The 6819-nt window shown below is 56.1% G+C and overlaps 1 protein-coding gene across 1 annotated transcript in view; it reads left to right on the forward strand.

Annotated features, from left to right (window-relative positions):
• Window positions 1-225: 225 nt before the first annotated feature.
• The window catches only part of LIMS2 (LIM zinc finger domain containing 2), a 44074-nt gene continuing 37480 nt past the window's right edge, over window positions 226-6819 (forward strand). The window contains exon 1 of the mRNA XM_025404829.1: window positions 226-690. The gene's annotated coding sequence lies outside the window, so the exon portion shown is untranslated. The remainder of the gene's footprint in view (window positions 691-6819) is intronic.

Consider the following 6819-nt stretch of genomic DNA (forward strand, 5'->3'; position numbering starts at 1 on the left):
CCTTTGGAGGTGACTTTTCTTCTTTCTACTTCTCGGCATTTCGAATACAATGAAAGTTTTATTGCAGAAAATTATAAAACAATTCATTTATGTTATTTGAATATAAGTAATCCTGAGATGTTCCTCTTTTCAGGGAAAATAGTACTTGGCCAGACAGCATCCTAGTAGCTGTTCTTGGGTTACTCCCGTAGTTAGTTGCCCGGATGCTTTTCACTGTGGGGCTTCTTTTGCCGTCTGTCCGTGGGTGATGTGAACATCTACTGCCTGGCGGGGCTCCTGCGCTCGGGGCTTCGGGAAGTGCTCATTTGGGGGCTGCCCCTCTGCCGGCCTCTCTGGATTCAGAGGGCAGCTGCTGCTCCTTTTGTTCTGTGGGCCTGGCTCTGGGCCCTGAGCAGCACTTCCCCGGGGAGGCCGCCTTTCCTTCCGTGGCTTCTTCCGTCCCCTCCTGACCCCAAGGTGCCTCCGGCCTCTGCCTCCAGCTAAGGACCTCTGGCCAAGCCTCCTGCCCAGGGAGAGGCGAAGCTGGAGTGCCTGGGTGCCCCGTGGTGGCCGGACACTCCTGGCAGCTGCCCAGTCTTGCACGTGGCTGTGCCAAGCGGGCCAGGCAGCTGCTATTTCCCTCAGAGAAGTTGCTGGCAGCACTCAGGGAAGGAAGCACCGAGGAGGCGGAGCAGCGTCTCGGTCACGGAGGTAGAGACCCTGTGATGGGCACGGGGCCCCGGGAGGGCCTTTCCACCTGCCAATCGCTGAGCTGCCCCTGCAATTCCCTGTACCTCTGAGTGGTTGTGCTAATGTTGCTAATTTGGGGTCAAGGAACAGCCCTGGAGCGGCTGCCCTCAGTCAGGCGGCATGGGGACGGTGAAGGTTCAGCCCACCGTGGCCACACACCGGGCCTTCTGTGGGCGAGGCCACGTCTGGACAGGCTGGGCTTGGGATGAGCAGCTGCTCTTTCCCCTGGACAGAGTGGGACAAGCTCCAGTGGGAAGGTCACAATGGGAAAAAAGAAGCAAAGGGACCCTTAGTATGTGGAAGAGATACCCTTAGAGGCAGGGAGAGGCAGGTGCCCCGCAGGTGAGGAACTCTGCGCCCAGGAGGCGCTTGCTGGATACTCCAGGTGTGATGCGTTGAGGCGTAACAATGTGGCTTCCTGGATATGTGGGGGGTGCTGCCCTCCGGTAGCCGAACCCGTGAGTTGAATGGAGTCTGTCCCAGAGCAAAGGCGAGAGAGAGATGGCCTTTTCCTCCCAAACTCCAAGGCCAGGTCATCTTTGGAAAATTGTGAAGCTCGATGGTCCACTTCCACTCCTGAGCAAATCAGACTTTCAAGAAGGGCACTGGGCTCCCCTCAGACTGAAAAGAATCCCTGGGTCTCTTGTGTGTTCTGCAAATGTTGAGAGAATTGTGGATCAACATTCTGCCAGATTCTCTCACTGAGCTGCCGCGTGGCGCCGGGAGAGGTAAGGCCATTTCGTGCTGGTCAGAGGGTGTGTCTAATGACAGTTCTGAGGGCAGGCTCAGATTTTAATTTTTACTTATTAGATTATTTCTAGAGACAGGAGATTGCTCTGCTGCCCAGGCTAGAGTGCAGTGACTCAGTCATAGCTCACTGTAACCTCGAAATCCTGGGCTTAAGTGATCCTCCCACCTCAGCCTCATGAAGAGGTAGGCCCACATGCACGCACCATCGTGCCCAGCTAGTTTTATGCTCATATTTTTAAAAAGAGACATTTACTTTTCAATGTGTTATGAAGCCCGTGGGTGCCGGGGCGGCGTGCTGCTCACTATTCTTCCTTTGGCCCAGGAGCCACCATGCAGGTGCTTCCCTGCTTCCTCCCCGGGGGGTCTCACAGCCACTTCCCGAGTTAACTCTGGTCTCGCAGGAGGCCGCTGACGGCTTTGAGCTTTGTGGTGATATTCGGCAGGCCTCTGTGTTTTGCCAGTTCCCGGTGCCCTGAAAGGGACAGGCCTTAACCAGATTTGGGGCAGAGGCCTTGTGGAGTGGCTGTCTGGGCAGCCTGCATCACACGGGGCCACCCGGAAACAGGCAGATTCACAGCCCACCCGCTGGGAAGGCATGCTGGCTCCTGCCCCAGGACCTGGGCTGTGGAAGGAGACCTGAGGCCTCTTGAGAGCTGCAAAGCCTTCTCCATTCCCTGCCGTCACATGGGGACAAGGCTGTGGCTCTGGATATTGGAGGAGGCTCCTTGAGGCACTTGAGAACCCCGGGTTCCCCTCAGCCTCCTACTGCTGATTAGCCACGCTGGCCAAGGCCGGCCCCTCTCTTGGCCCTGTCTCCCAGCTCCCATGAGCCCTGGGCCCTGGGCTGGCTCAGGTAGCTGTCCCCTGGAGTAGCGAAGGGAGAAGATGGGGGTGGAGAAACTCGGGTACTTGCCCTGCAAAGGGGGTGCCCACCTGCCCTGAGCCCCAGAGGGTAGAGGGCTCGTGCCCGGGGAGATGCTGCACCTCATTCCCCTTCTAGGACAGCTCTCATGTCACTCTGTGGCCCAGCCTCAGCCTCAGAGCCCCATCTGTCCCCCAACAAAGACTAAGTGTGTAATTCAAGCCACTCCCTGAATGTCCCTCAGTGACGTCATCCTATAAAACCTGGGCATAGACACTGCGTTCTCACCTTCCCTCCCCTTCCTCTACCCACTTCCAACTGCTGTCCCTTCCCTGCCCCTTTCAGAGCATTCTCCCTCAGAGACACTGTGTGCAGCACTCTGGGGAGCACTGTCTGCACAGACCCCAAGGAGGGGTGCTCCTGGGGGAGGCACTGCAGGAGCCCTGCCTGCCCCTCTGCAGTTGGACTCAGGCCCCTTACTCCCATGGACCAGCTCTTGACCCAAACCCAGAGGCTCCCTGGCCTCCGCACGCAGCGGTGTGCACACAGCGCTCCGGGCTTCTGCGGCACCTCACGCTCTCCTGCCCTCCCCCCCTCACTTCCTGCCAGTCCCACCTCTTACCCTTGGAGGGCTCCTGACTGGCACAGACATCCCAGGTCTCCATGGAGCCCTAGAGCTGAAATTCCATTTGCACCTTTTTCGCATCTATGCCACAGAATGGACCTCTCTTCCCTGCTCCAGGTTCACAGTGCCCTGCCCACCATCTCCCCTGGGATGCCTGGGGCGGGCCCAATGCAACGTCAGCCCTCGCTGACCTGCCCAGACTGTCCCACTGCCACCAACATCTAGGAAAGCAAGGCCACCTGCAAGTCCTTGACTCCCACGCCTGTACACTCACCCCTGCCACACACACACCTGCCCCACAACCACCATGCCTGTGCTGGCCACGCCCATGCCGGCCACGCCCACACATCCAGATTCCCAGCAAATGCGGTTGGCTGCAAAATAGACCCTGTATCTAACGCCTTCTCACTGTCCCTACGGTCGCGTGGCCCAAGGCACCAGTCCCTCCTGGATGCTCACTATAGCCTCTAATCAGACTGTCCCTGAGACCACTCTGTCCCTCACACAGTGGCCACACAGCAGCTGGGGACACTTCTCCCTTTTGTTATGAAAAACTTTAAGCACTCATCAAAGTTGAAAACCCAGATACCCACCACTTAGATTCTCCCATTAATATCGTGGTAGACTCACTCTACCACCTCTCTGTCCATCCCTTTATCCATCTCCCCATCTTGAGTTCATTTTTTAGAGGCAGAGTCATGCTATGTTGCCCAAGCTGGTCTTGAATTCCTGGCCTCAAGTGATCCTCCCTCCTCAGCCTCCCTGTAGCTAGGGACTAGCTGGGACTACGGGGATCCACCACACCTGCTCATCTTGATTTAAACAATCTATTTTAAAGTAAATTGCAGACATCAGTACCTTTCTACCTAAACACTTCAGCATTGTACATCATTAACTAGAGTTCAGTATCGTTTACAGTATTTTTGTTTTGAGGTAAAATTTACATATAATGAAATGTGCAAATCCTGGCCACATATTCCATGAGTTTTAACAAAGGCGTATACACTTGTGTGACCCAAACTCCTACTAAAACATTGCACGTTACCCCAGAAGCTCCCTCACATTCCTTCCTCATCAACCCCTGTCCTCCCGCCCGAGGGCAGTCTGGGGTGCAATAGACCAGCCTGGGGCAGCCACCGTTCTGAAGTCTTCTACCACAGACAAATGTTGCCTATTCTAGAACTTGATATAGATGGAGAAAGTGCTCTTTCTTCGTTCAGTCAGTATTGCTGAGATTCTCCCCTGCTGATGCTAGAGTGTTGTGTCTGTCTTTGCTTAGAACTCTCCATTTAAGGGTGGTATCCTACTGCTGTGGCCCTGCTGCTCTGCCCTGTCCCCCTCCACCCGCTACCTCCCTGTTTTCCAGACCTGCTGGTCTTCTTTCTGACCTTGCATACCCCAAGCTCATGCCACCTCAGGGCTGTTGCACTTGCTGTTCTACTGCCGGAATGCTTCTCCTGCAGATGGTTGAGGGCTGGCTTTTCCCTCATTCCGGTTTAGCTCGAACATCACCTGCTCAGAAAGTTTTCCTCACTCTTCACTCAAATCAGCCACCAACCACCATCGTCCTTTTCTTCGCAGCACTTACCCTTGTCTAAAATCTAGTTTGCGTATTTATTTGTTTATTGCCCATCCTCCACCCCCGCTAAACTCCATGAGAGCCAGGTCCATGTCGTCTTGCTCCCCGCAGTACTTCCGGTGCCCATGCAGTATAAGTACTCTTGAAGGAACAAGTGGATAAATGTGTGAATGTGTGAGTGCCGGCTCTTTCCTGCAACTCTGCCCTCTTGGCTGAACTGTGGGAGGCTGGCCCTGGCTCTTTGGAGCCTCTGCATCTCCAGCAGGGCTAAGCCATGTCCACAGCCCCCACCAGCTGTCACTGAGCTTGCACTGGCCCAGGGATGAGGCACGCTGGGAGCTGCACAGGGTCCTGGTTTGGCCACATACAGATCCACCTGTGCTTAGCTATCATAAGCAGGGAGGCTTTTGGGCTGAAAGACAGGAATGAGGTCTCCTCTGTGGAGAGCATGGGCCTCTGTTGTAATGCTTTCAACTGTTCATCCTCTTTGGTTTCCACAGGACCCAATATTCAATGAACTGTCCAGCAGCGGCCCCAGCATGCCTATACCTCTGTGACAGTAATGGTGGAAAGCCTTTCTCCCTTTATGGGCAGGTGAGCCAAGAAATTATCCATACTTAGGCTTAATCAACCATCAAATTACAGTTAAGCAGAATCAGCTGAGACACACTCGAAACAAGATGTAATCACTTGAGGCTGTCGGATCACCTGAGGCCAGGAGTTTGCCACCAGCCTGACCAACATAGTGAAACCCATCTCTATCAAAAATACAAAATTAGCCGGGCATGGTGGCGTACGCCTGTAATCTCAGCTACCTGGGAGGCTGAGGCAGGCGGATCGCTTGAACATGGGAGGCGGAGGTTGCCCTAAGTCAAGATTGCACCATTGCACTCCAGCCTGGGCAACAAGAGCGAAACTCCGTCCCCCCTCCCCCGACAAAAAAAAGTAACAGCTGCAAACGCACTCCACAATACCAGCCACTTAGGAACAGGTGTTTTTTCCCAGCTTATTTCTGCAGCTGGAACTGCAGGATGCATCAACTCATCTTTCTGAACGGCACCCGTTTATTTGTGGGTTGCTAATTCACACCGTCATTTCTAGATCACCTTTCTCTGCTGCCAGGACTGGAGTAGACCACATTTACACATCAGGCCACCCAGCTCCCAACCCTCAGTGTGACATCTGGGCAGCTTCCAAAGATGAGCTGCACGCCACTGTCCAGCCAGAAATATCTGCCTTTAGGCGGGGCCAGGGTTTTTTGTTTTGTTTTGTTTGTTTCAAAATTTCCTCAGAAGAGATTCCCTAAATAGTTTATATCACCCCTTCCTCTTAACGCCTCTAATGGTAGCTTGTCAACAGCGCTTCATTATACAGAGGTGCCTGGTTCCCCCGGAAACATGGGAGCTGGGCATTTGGTTTTGTCGTTGAAGAAGTACCTTTGGCCAAGTTAGGGCGATGGCCCGCCTCGGGGGATGAAATGGGAATTTCCCGGGGAAAGCAAGCTTGCGACTGAAGAGGGACGCTTCCCTTGGGGCGGGACTGCGTGGACTCGGGGGTCCCGGGTGCCTCGGGAGGGAGTCAGTGCCCAGATCCGCGTGGGACTCCGGGCTTGGAAAGCCCGGGAGGGAGGTGGTCTCAGCATGGCCCCCATGCCTCCCATCTCCTGCAGGCGTTTGCGGTCTGGACTGCCCAGGGACGGCAGAGGGGGCGCCGGGCGGGGCGTCCCGGCGGGGCTGTGGGGGTGGGGGTGCTTGTTCGCGTTTATTATAACTGCACTCCCTTTAAAAGGAAAACTATGCCCGGAATCCGGGAGGTGGTGAGCAGAGCCCGGGTGGGAAGGAACCCGCGCCCGCCGCTGGCCGCGCTCGGTGTTCCTAGAGCTGGGGCTGTGCGGGTGGCGGGACCCACCCCCAACCTTTACTCCGACTTTTACTCCCACTCTCAGCCCCCTCACTCTCACCCCTCCAACCCCACCGCCACCCCCACCTCTAACCCGCACCCCTCCAACCCCACCCCCCGCCACCCCCACCTGCCACCCCCACCCACCGCCACCCCCACCTCTAACCCCCACCCCTCCAACCCCACCCACCGCCACCCCCACCGCCACCTCTAACCTCCACCCCTCCAACCCCACCCCCCGCCACCCCTACCTGCCACCCCCACCCACCGCCACCCCCACCTCTAACCCCCACCCCTCCAACCCCACCGCCACCCCCACCTCTAACCTGCACCCCTCCAACCCCACCCCCCGCCACCCCCACCTGCCACCCCCAC

Source organism: Theropithecus gelada, chromosome 12 (assembly GCF_003255815.1).
Source record: "Theropithecus gelada isolate Dixy chromosome 12, Tgel_1.0, whole genome shotgun sequence".
Taxonomy (NCBI): Eukaryota; Metazoa; Chordata; class Mammalia; order Primates; family Cercopithecidae; genus Theropithecus; species Theropithecus gelada.